This window comes from Erpetoichthys calabaricus, chromosome 11, assembly GCF_900747795.2.
Source record: "Erpetoichthys calabaricus chromosome 11, fErpCal1.3, whole genome shotgun sequence".
In the NCBI taxonomy this organism is placed as follows: Eukaryota; Metazoa; Chordata; class Cladistia; order Polypteriformes; family Polypteridae; genus Erpetoichthys; species Erpetoichthys calabaricus.
The window spans coordinates 41,377,311-41,389,444 of record NC_041404.2 but is presented as its reverse complement, the minus strand read 5'-3'; the positions used below and the strand labels follow the sequence as shown (position 1 = coordinate 41,389,444).

At 40.3% G+C, this 12,134-nt stretch overlaps 1 protein-coding gene across 1 annotated transcript in view; it reads right to left on the bottom strand.

Moving 5' to 3' along the window:
• The window catches only part of LOC114659998 (short transient receptor potential channel 7), a 292,643-nt gene that overhangs the window by 45,159 nt on the left and 235,350 nt on the right, over nucleotides 1–12,134 (bottom strand). The gene's annotated exons all lie outside the window — the stretch shown is intronic.

The window sequence follows — 12,134 nt, the reverse complement described above, 5'->3', positions numbered from 1 at the left end:
AATTATCATCTTGGTATCATTCATAAACTTAACCAGCTTGTTAATTATATTTCTATCCAAATCATTCATATATATTAAAAATACCAACGGCCCTAGTACTGACCCCTGTGGAACACCACTCTTAACATCGGCCAATTCTGATGAGGTTCTTCACACCATCACCCTCTGCTTCCTGTGTCTGATCCAATTTTGTACTTATCTACTAACATCACCCTGATCTCTCACTTCTTTTAGTTTGATGCCCAAACCCTCATGTGGCACCTTATCAAATGCTTTCTGAAATGTCCAGACAAATAATATCATATGCATCACTTTGATCATATCCTTTTTGTTGCCTCCTCATAGAATTCCAGCATGTTAGTAAAACATGACCTCCCTCTTCTGAATCCATGCTGACTGTTCTGAATAACTCCTGTTCTTGCCAGGTGTTGCTCAATCTTATCCTTAATAATTCTTTCCATTAATTTTCCTGTGATGCACATTCAGCTTACTGGCCTATACTTGCTTGGATCTGCCCTGTCACCCTTTTTTATATAACGAGATAATATTTGTCATTTTCCAGTCCTTCAGAATCTCTCCAGTGCTCAGTGACTTCCTAAAAAATATGTGTCAAGGGTTTATATCTGTACTCGCTAGCCTCTTTAAGAACTCAAGGGTAAATATTATCTGGTCCTGGTGATTTGTTTGATTTCAGCTTATTTAATTTGAGCAGCTCTTCTCTCTCTGCAATTTCCAAATCCCTCAGTACCTCCTTAGTAGTCCCTGTTACCACCTGAAGGTCATCCACTTCCTCACTTGTGAAGACCTCAGAAAAATGCAAGTTTAGAGGGTCAGCTATTTCACTGTCTGTATGTTTGAATACCACTTTACTATTTCTGACGCACTTGACCTCCTCCTTGACTCTTCTTTTACTACTGAAATACTGAAAGAATCTCTTAGGGTTGTCTTTCGCCTTATCTGCTATATTCCTTTCCAACTGTCTTTTAGCCTCCCTAATATCCTTCTTAATGGGAGACAGGAGTAAGAAAAATAGAAATATTGATATGCTGTTTGAATATTGTACATTTTTTCCTCGGAATACAGCTGATCTATTCTCACTTCTTTGCCCTTTACTTGGTTTTAACTCTGTAACATTGAGTCGGGTAACAATACCTTACTGTTGGTTTGTTATTTTGATTGAGATGTTTCAATAAATTTAATGAGATAAAAAAAAGATGTCTGTCCTGCCTAATGACCCTACAAATCCCACAATTTAACCAGATTGCCGCACTGTTCATGTTGTGGTCCTGTGAGATGTGCTGTACCGATCAATTATTCAAGGTTCTTTCTGCTTTCCGCCAAATTTTTGTCACATACTTATATTGATTAGCTGTTTAAGCATTTTACATGGCTTCCCTTCCCTTCTTTAAACAATTTAAGGTTGAAGAATAAATGTTGGAGCCCAGAGACACATCCAAAGCTATTGATTTCTCCATGGGAACAGGGCTGTCCCTGTTTGACAAACTACAAAGTCTGTTTGATTCTCATAATTGTATTTTCCTCCTTTTTATTATACATTAAACATAGAAAGCCTTGTCTCATCATATTTTTAGAAGGCTGATTCAATTAGTGATTCTCCCGGGCAGTCAGGGCCATGGCAGCAGCAGGTTCAGATCTCCCTGCCACATGCCCAGATAACCGATGCCATGGCTGCCCCATCATTTGCCACTAAACATTTGGTTGATCACACTGTGGGTAGAGTTTGTACTCGAAAGGGCATGTGAATAAAATAACAGATGGATATCTTTACTAGGCATTCAGTCGGGTCCATAAGTATTTGGAGAATGATAAGATTTTCATCATTTTGGCTCTGTATGCTCTGTGTGCCACCACAATGGATTCGAAATAAAGGAATCATTATGTGATTGAAGTGTAAACTTTCAGCTTTCAGCTTTCATTTAAAGGGTTTACCAAAAATATTGTATGAGCCGCTTAGGAATGACAGACATTTTTCTGCCTAGCAAACCCCCCATTTCCAGAGGATCAGAAGTATTTGAACATTTGACTGACAAGCTGTTCCATAGCCAGGTGTGAGCAGGTCCCTCATTTTTCCATTAACTATTCAGCAGGTAGAAGGTCTAGAATTGTTTCCAAATATGGAATTTGCATTTGGAAGCTGTCACTGTAAACTCTCAATATGAGGTCCAAAGAGCTGTCCTTGCAGGTAAAAACAGGCCATCATTAGGTCGAGAAAACAAAATACACCCTTTAGAGAGACAGCAGAAACACCAGGAGTGGACAAATCAACCATCTGATACATTCGTAAAGAGAAGGAACACACTGGTGAACTGAGCAGAAGGTCTGGAAAAACACAGAAGACAACTGTAATGGATGAGTGCAGAAGTCTGTCCTTGGTGAAGAAGAACACCTCACAACATTTAGACAAGCAAAAACTCTCTGGGAGGTTGACCTATCAGTGCCAAAGTCTTGTGAGATATGGCCGGCCATTCATCCCGGCCAATACCCTCAGGCCGCCAGATGGTGCATCATTGCAGCATGGAGGTGCCCCGAATGCCAGCAGGGAATTATGGACAGTGGAGTTTTAATGCACAGCCCTGCTGGATACCATGGGGGCTGCCAGGAGTCGCTGCAGGGAGGCGCAGGGACTGTTATTTGCCCTACGACCCGGAAGTGCGTATCAGTCACAGCGACAAAGGGAATGACGTACTTCCGGGATGAAAAAGAAGAGTCTTGATCTGACCCGGAAGTGCTAGGAAGTCACATGGACTGAGGGTTGAGAAGCACTTCTGGGTCGAGGACTATAAAGGACTGTGGGAGATCCCAGACAGACGAGCTGAGTTGGGAGGCAGAATGGCTAAGCGTCTGGGAGTGGAGGATTGTTATTTGATTATTGTGTATTGTTTATTATTGAGAATTGTGGAGTGGAGGGTGCTTTGTGCACTGTATTGTTCAAATAAATATCACATTTGGACTTTTATCTGGTGTCTGACGTATTGTCCGAGGGGTCAAGGGTGCTAGAGCGCCCCCTATCTGTCACAGTCTACAATCAAGACTTCATGAAGGTAAAGACAGGAATTAGCACAAAGTGCAAACCACTAGTAAATCTCAAGAATCGGAAGGACAGATTAGACTTTGCCAGAAAACATTTTTTAAAGCCTGTCCAGTTCTGGAACAATTGTCTCTGGACAAAGGAAACTAAGATCAATGTAATCCAGGATGCTGGAAAGAGAAGAGTATGGAGAAGAGAAGAAATGGCTCATTATTCGATGAATACCACATCATCTGGAGGCAGTGATCATGCATGGCAGTGAATGGAAGTCATTCACTGGTGTTTATTAATGATATGACAGCTGACAGAAGTAGCACAATGAATTCTGAAGTGTATATCAGGATATGCTATCTGCTTAGATTCAGACAAATGCTGTAAAACTGATAGAATGATGCTTCACAGTATGGATGGATAATGAGCCAAAACATACTGCAAAAGAAAATCAAGTGATATTCAAAGCAAAGTAGTGGAATTTTCTTCAATGGCCAAGTCAATCAATTGACTTCAACCCAAACAGACATGCATTTCACTTTCGGAAGACAAAACTGATGGCAGAAAGTCCAATGAACAAGCAGCACCTGAAGACAGCTGCAGCCCTTCCAAAGCATCAGTAGGATGGAAACTCAGCACTTGGAGAAGGCCATAGACAAAAGACTTCAGGCAGTCATTAACTGGAAGGAATTTTCAACCAAATATTGAAAATGATCATTATATTTAGGATTATGTTAGTTTCTCCAAATACTTTTGGTCCCCTGAAAATAGGGGACCATGTATAAAAATATCTGTCTTTTCTAAACAGCTCATACAATATTTTTGTTAAACCCCTTAAATTAAAGCTGAAAGTCTACACTTCAATTACATCTTCATTACTTTGTTCCAAATCCTTTGTGGTGGCGTACAGAGCCAAAATTCTGAAAGTCGTGTCCTGTCCAAATACTTATGGACCTGACTGTATAATCATTTGGCTTATTATAATGTTTCTACTGCGTACTCTTTAGAAAGCATTGAAGAACATACTTTAAAACAAAAGGAGGGGCTTCATGGTTGACTAGCTGTATTTGCTGATCAAGGTCCCCAAGAATGGTGATGTGTTACCTATTGATCAGAAGATTACACAGTTCAGCACTTTGTAAATGTGACAGTAAATTTGAACTTGAACTTAAAACAAGAAGATTGTTTAATACAGACTTGATAAATGACCATTATTTCTAAAATATCTTTTGCTAATTACACAATGACGAGAAGATAAATGTGTGGTTCTTGCTGGACTCGACTTGAGTGCAGACCACAAGACAGAGTTGTAGGACATCCCCTGCAGGAGCAATGTGCACACCCCGTGTTTCCTGCTAGGTAAGAGTCCTTTGTATAATTTTTGGAAGGCTGACCGCACATTTCCACTGGTTGACCACTTTTTCAACCTCATTTTGTTTATACATCTCTGAGGATTCAGATCCCATCTCTGTGAAGATCGGAGTGCCTTGGCCCTAGATTTATAAAATCCTTTAGACTCAGTCACAAGCTGTTCACTTTTATTCTGGTTTAATTTGGGAAGTCTATTGAGGTGATTCCATGAACGATGCAAAATAACAATGTTAAAAAATAAATAAAAAAAATAATAAGAGCAGGGCATTCCATTCATCCATCCATCCGTTTTCTAAACCTGATTTTTCAGAGTAGGGTTACGGGGAAGCTGAAGCCTAATGCAGTAAGCATCGGGTTGCAAGGCAGCAAGAATCCCCTTCCTCGTCAATCTCAGTTCACTTAATTCTTTACTACAATATACATTCTTATAACACAAAGACTAATTAGTTGGAGCTGAGATAAACTTCAGTCTCAATATGCATCCTGGGGGTCTCCCTTTCCTACAAGTCATCTTGTTGTTAAAAATAAATGCAGTGAAACCTGCAGTGACAGGGATGGAGGCGCTGAGGGTCAGAGTAGCGTATTTACAGGAGTTCAGCCTGTGCTTAGTGTACAGCTGAGGACTGAGTTGTGGTTCATCCCAATCCCAGAGAATTTGGCCACTCAGCGTCTTCTCCAAAGAACACAAAACAGCAACTGCTGCCCTCTAGGGGTAATGAAGGCACCAGAGCAACTCAGACTATAGCACAGGGCAATACTTTCCCCTTGGGATTAATAAAGTATCTATCTATCTATCTATCTATCTATCTATCTATCTATCTATCTATCTATCTATCTATCTATCTATCTATCTATCTATCTATCTATCTATCTATCTATCTATCTATCTATCTATCTATCTATCTATCTATCTATCTATCTATCTATCTACTTGGGATTTTGAATCCTGCAAGAATCCTACCAAATACAGAGGAAATAATGTTAGTACCACATACTGAATTATGTAATATCAGTTATGCCAAAATGAACTAAATATAATGACAATTATGAATTAAATAATCATATGAAAAAATATTGTAACACGTGTGTCAGAGGGTCACCTTCTGGGCTCATCAGAGGTAAGTAGTACCACCCCAGTACACCGGGGGCATGATCACTGTGTGTCTCTTTTGCCAGCCGCTGCTCAGAGACAATGCCTATTGAGGGCAACTTGCCCCGCCCCCTCTGGTCCAGGAGATATAAAAGCAAGATGCTCCAAAAAAAAGGCAAGTCATTCGAGAGATGAAGCACTCACATTACGGAGCTCTGGCCCTGAAGGCCTGACTGCTCTCCAGATCCTTTAAAGCTACAGCTAACAGCTAAATTTTGTTTTTGTTTCCTTATTGCACCATCATGCGCCTGTCACTTTCAGAAAATAGGGTGGTCTGGTTAACACCCCAACATTACCTCTTGTCTCCATTCATACTCTGACCAGTGACAATATATACTGTATATATCTTATGAAAAATATATATATATTGTCAGACACGTGCGCATGGGAAACAGGTGAAGGGCCTAAACAACAGTAATTCTACACCAGGCCAGAGGGCAGTAGAGTGTACTGACTGTCTCTATCAGTCCCTTGCAGACCTTTCCTGGGAAATCCCGCCTGTTTCTGGCTCCAATGATGACGTCACTTGCGAGCACGAGGATGCCACTCCCAGTTCCTGCACCGATGATTTAATTTCCCCTCCAGACCTTTAAAACTGCCATCTTGCCTCAGTACAGGCAGTTCTGTTTTGGACTCTGTTCTAGGCACATCGTGCAACTATAAAAGATGACTTTTGCAGCCGAGAAAATAATATACGGGTGGCTGCCCCAACTGTTTATGATGTCTCCGACTAATTCTTGTGACTATATATTGTCACACACGTGCGCATGGGAGGCAGCTAAAGGGCTCGAGGGAAGGAAGTTCTGAGGCATGCCGGGACGTGGCAGAGTGCACTGACTCTTTTTTTCCCTTGCCTGTAGACCATTCCCGGGAGATCTCACCTGGCTCTCATGACGTCACTTCTGGGACCGAGCCAATGGAAGAAGACCTTACCGGCTCCGGCCCCTGTGATGTCACCTCCGGGCTTGAACCAATGGCCGATGATCCTGAGCCAGACCCATACGACCTCACTTCCTGTCTCCCCCTATAAAAGTCTAACCGTTTCCCCTATGTGGCAGTCTTGTTTTGGACTCTGTATTATGCACTACGGTGTTCTTTATTTTGAAGAAACAACTTAGCAGCCGGGATACCATATTATACGGGTGGCTGCCCCAACCCTTTATAGTGTGATGTCTCGTTTATTTGACAATATATATATATATATATATATATATATATATATATATATATATATATATATATATATATATATATATATATATATATATATATATATATATATATTTGCAGCTGGAGATCCACGAAGGGAGAAAAAAGAATCACGTATCATAAAATAGTTTTTATTCCTGAGCTTTCAACCCCTATCAGGGGTCTTCATCAGAGGATAATGCTTAGACTTACAAGAATCAAAGGCAATATATAGTGCGCTTCACGGATTGCCGAAGTTTTCTTCCTTCGTGGACCTCCAGCTGTAAATATGCAAACCGTATCACAGACCTTCCCTTCCATTCGTACAACCTTTGGGCAAGAAGCCCTCCAATGTATTAGATGATGGGAAACTTCGGCAAACCGTGAAGCGCACTATATATTGCCTTTGATTCTTGTAAGTCTAACCATTATCCTCTGATGAAGACCCCTGATAGGGGTTGAAAGCTCAGGAATAAAAACTACTTAATGATACGTGATTCTTTTTTCTCCCTTCGTGGATCTCCAGCTGCAAATATGCAAACCGTATCACAGACCTTCTCCTCCATATATATATATATATATATATATATATATATATATATATAATATATATATATATATATATATATATATATATATATATACTAGGGGCTCTGCCCTCTGCTCGCTTCACTTGCCAACCCCTGGGTGGCTGGTATATGCTAGGCACATCACGGTTCTACCGTTCGTGTATGGGGAAGTAGATGTACAATTTAAACAGAATGTTACTTTCATGGGAATTGTTACATATGCATAATACACCTAACTATTTTCCATTACAGAGAGTAATTAACCATAGTAAAAAATAGTAAAACGTAAAAAATTAAAAGAAAATTATGCTTCATGTTACATTAGAGGTATTCATTGCATTACACACTTTCATTCTGTTTGGCTTTGAAATTAACACCCAAATACTTTTTAAACTTACACTTTTACTGAAAAACTTCAGTAAAAACAATATTTGAAATTAACTTTTCATTAATATCGCATTGAATTTTGATTCTGTGTTTGGAATTACATTGTGACAACACAACATATAACTGCCCATGAGTGAATATCGTTTCTTTCTTTCTATTAAATTAACCAACTTTTTCAAATGTTTTTCTCTGTGATTTGTTAACTGTCATAGCAAAAGCTATTCTAACGGGAAACTGTAAATGTTTTAATACTAATGGCATATCACAATCTCCTTTGGTGTCTAATGTTATCCGTGGAAGATGTACTACATTACCTTTCTCGTCGCCTGTTAAAATTTTACATGTCAGAATTGTTCGACCAATTTTGAATACAACTAATCTTGTCCTACTGCATAGCCCATCACTCAGACATAAATTACACAATAACATTACGATACATCCTTCTTTCAGCAGTAATTCAGCTGGTGGAAGACCGGACAGTGTTAGCGTTTGTAGATATTCTTTGTGATAGTGTAGGTTGATGTTTTCATCTTCCTCACCGTCACCACCAACTGTTTCAGCATAGTCTATTGATACACATTTAACAATTTGCCGTGTAACCGATGCAACAATTTTGGCTTTAATTCATTTGACTTCATTGTTTCTCGGTGCTAGGATTTCCCGTGTACTCATTTCTTCTGTTGTTAACCCTTTGGGATGAAATTCTTGAGTAAGATTTGGACATAATAAGTCTTCTTTTATTGGGAACTTAAAGTGAGGAAAACATAAAAATGTATAAGAGCTGAGAGCGCAGGTACTGTGTCTGACAAAAGCATTCACACCAATGAGATGTGAGGGGACCGTGGCCATGGGCTGTTAACCAGAAATGGTTGAGAGGAGGACAGGACTTGAAAAAATCTGTTGGCAATAGTTTTGTCTCGTCTCAAGATTTTCTTTTATTATATATATATATATATATATATATATATATATATATATATATATATATATATATATATATATATATATATATATATATTTGCCGTTGGAGATCCACGAAGGGAGAAAAAATGAATCACGTATCATCAAATAGTTTTATTCCTGAGCTTTCAACCCCTATCAGGGGTCTTCATCAGAGGATAATGCTTAGACTTACAAGAATCAAAGGCAATATATAGCAACACATTCGGTGGGGGGTGGAGGTGACTCCGTCAGTATGATGAAGGGGGTGGGGGGGGGGGGGGGGGGTTGTATAGTTTAATTATTGTGTACATGTCCTTCTTAAGTTGGCATATGCTGGATTTATGTCCAAGTGTCTGTTGATGGCGTTTTCATCTAATAGCCAAGACTCGGCCAACTCTCTGGCACTTTTAGTACTGGCCTTGAATTTTACTTTTACGTTGTCCCAATTGAATGTGTGTCCTGTCGATTTGGTATGTGCATATATCAAAGATAGTGCGTCCTTTCTTCTGACGCCGTTGCGATGTTCCTGTACACGTGTTGATATTCTTTTTGATGTTTGTCCTTTGTATACCGCTGAGCAAGAATTGCATGGAATACTATACACTGCGTTTCGTGTTTCGGCTGTCGATTTCTTGTTTTTAGCATTAAACAGGACCATGCACAGATTGTTGGTGGGTTTATGTGCTATTCTGATGCCCCACTTGGTCAGGGTGCGTGCCGTGCCTTCTGACACATTATGGTGATACGGGAGTGAATGCCAGGCGGGGTGGGGGTTCTGATTTAAGTCGATTGTATGCTGATTCCTTTGGCGTCTGCTGTGTAGACTCCAATTAATGAATGTTTTTGAGTATCCGTTCGAGGTGAAAAGTTGGAAGAGATAGCGTCTCTCATTAATTTTTGTTTCAAGGCCAGTACTAAAAGTGCCACAGAGTTGGCTGAGTCTTGGCTATCAGATGAAAACGCCATCAACAGACACTTGGACATAAATCCAGCATATGCCAACTTAAGAAGGACATGTACACAACTATACAACCCCCCCCCCCCCCCCCCCCCACCCCCTTGATCATACTGACGGAGTCACCTCCACCCACCCCCCACCCCCGAATGTGTTGCTATATATTGCCTTTGATTCTTGTAAGTCTAAGCATTATCCTCTGATGAAGACCCCTGACAGGGGTTGAAAGCTCAGGAATAAAACTATTTGATGATACGTGATTCGTTTTTTCTCCCTTCGTGGATCTCCAACGGCAAATATGCAAACCGTATCACAGACCTTCTCTTCCATATATATATATATATATATATATATACTATACTAGCTGTGTCAGGGCTTTGGGATGAAAAACAAGTTGAAGACTCCCTATCAGTTTTACTGTATTCATGATCTTGGCAAGGTGTTAGCTGACTCTTAAGAATTACCCAGGGCAAAGGACGTGGTCCCACCTGTGCTTGCTACCCCACTGGCTTTCATAAGACGACACTGGCAATGTCATATCTTAACTTAACCGAATCGCTGGCACATGAGTCCTATTTATCTTTGTCTCAAGAAAAAACCCTCCAGATGTTTAGTGAAAACTTCAATCCTTGCCCTTTGTTGCTGAGGTGTTTCACTTGGACGTTGCTGAGCCACGGTGTTTGCCTCATTTTGACATTGTATCTCTTCATTGGTGTCATTAGCACAATGTTGTTGGTGGTATTTGCGGCATGCAGGTCTTTCGTAATGAGAAGTGAGGCTCATGCAAGCACCGAAAAAATTGAAAAGTGCATACATGTGCCAACTTGTGGCTGTAGTTGAGCATGAGCAGAGCCAACTGCTCCATACATACATAGGTCTTTCATTTATATATGTCAACTTCCTGGCTCAGGGGGCAAGGAGAGGGGGTGCTGTTGCTAACTGTCTCTTTTCTTTCCCTTGCCGCTCTGAGATGATGCCCACTGAGAACAACTAACCCTGTCCACAGCACTCAGAGTAGGCCCCATCCCCTCCAGTCGGGGCTGTATAAAAACAGAAAGCCCCAGAAGGTGATGTCTCCTTCTTGACCCAGATCACAATTCAGAGAAAGCATCTGTGAATGTCAGTAGTGCATTCCAATCAGAGAATCTTTATTTGGGCTGGTTTTGCAGCCCTCTTTTCTGTTTTGCCACAGTGCTCCTTGGTGTTTTTAGTTGCTTATTAAATGGGGCTGTCCAGTTGGTGCCATAATACTTCTCTGGGCAAGGTTCCTTACTTGGACAGTAGACAAGACCTTCAAAGGCACAAGAAAGAGGGTGAAGATCATCCTGTATGTAAGAGTTAAATTTGAATCCTGCTCTATGTGTGCACCTGGCATGTGTCTGAGTCTCATATCCTTCTGTAGCTTATGCCTAAAAGCTGACGCTATTATTTTATTATTCACTATGATAAAATGTATTTCTTGTCCATTACATAACCCCTTAAGAGAAGTGCTATATTTATGGCATAACTTTTCCCTTACAATACTGTTTCCTGTCTTGTACCAAGCTGGATCATAATATATTTATATATATAATAGACAAAGAGCCCGTTTCGACAACGTAAGATGAAACGGGCATGAGTGGAATAGTATAATATATAATAAGTATAAGCACCACAAACCTGATATAGGTGTATTGAATGAATGCGTAATTGAATCAGAATGCGTAAATAGGCCTCGAGCTGTAGTCGAAATCGCCTTTCAGGCCTCTAGAGCTTTAATCGAAGTCGCCTTTCTCTTTGAATTTTTGCGGCCGTAAATCCACCGCCTCCCACGATGTTGGGGTTGGATGTCGGTCGAAGTTGCCTTTCTCCTTGAATTTTCGCGGCAGAGTGCCGTGATGTCGGTCTCGTAAGGTTTTTTGGGCAGCTTTTTTGGGGAGTGAGTGAGTGAGTGAGTGAGGAGACTGGAGAATTATGTATTAAGATAGGCCATTGTTCTTTTTCTCCTTCCTTTTAAAGTGTTCACACAGCTCCCAAAAAAAAAAAATAAAAATGAAAAACATACATTCAAAAAGTCACGTACATTATAAACAAACAGGACTATCAATCAAATTGTGGTCATCTAAGGTATCAAAATCTGCCATGTCCTGTTAGCAACTAGGTGTAACCAATCATGTTAAAAGTTTTCTGAATTTGTAATGAATTCCTTTTAAAGAAAAGTTACCTAATCAATGAATTGTATAAATATAGCCTGAAGAAATTTTTTTCCTTTGTAGCAATGTGACTAACATGTGGCTAACATGTAATACACTTGTTACCTCTTCGAAGATTTAGATAACGAATAACGATTGACGCTTTTCCTGCCTGTGTTTTATTGCTTAAATCGGGGCATTCCAGTGGCGGGGTGCCTGTGTGTATTAAATTTTCTTCCACATGTGCCAGCCAGGAGACAGGCAAAAGATGCCAGTGCAGCAGTGAGTACACTGCCATCCCAGCAGGAGTGATCTGAGAAACAATACCTGGCCGGGAGGACAGTGTAGTAGAAGGAAAGGG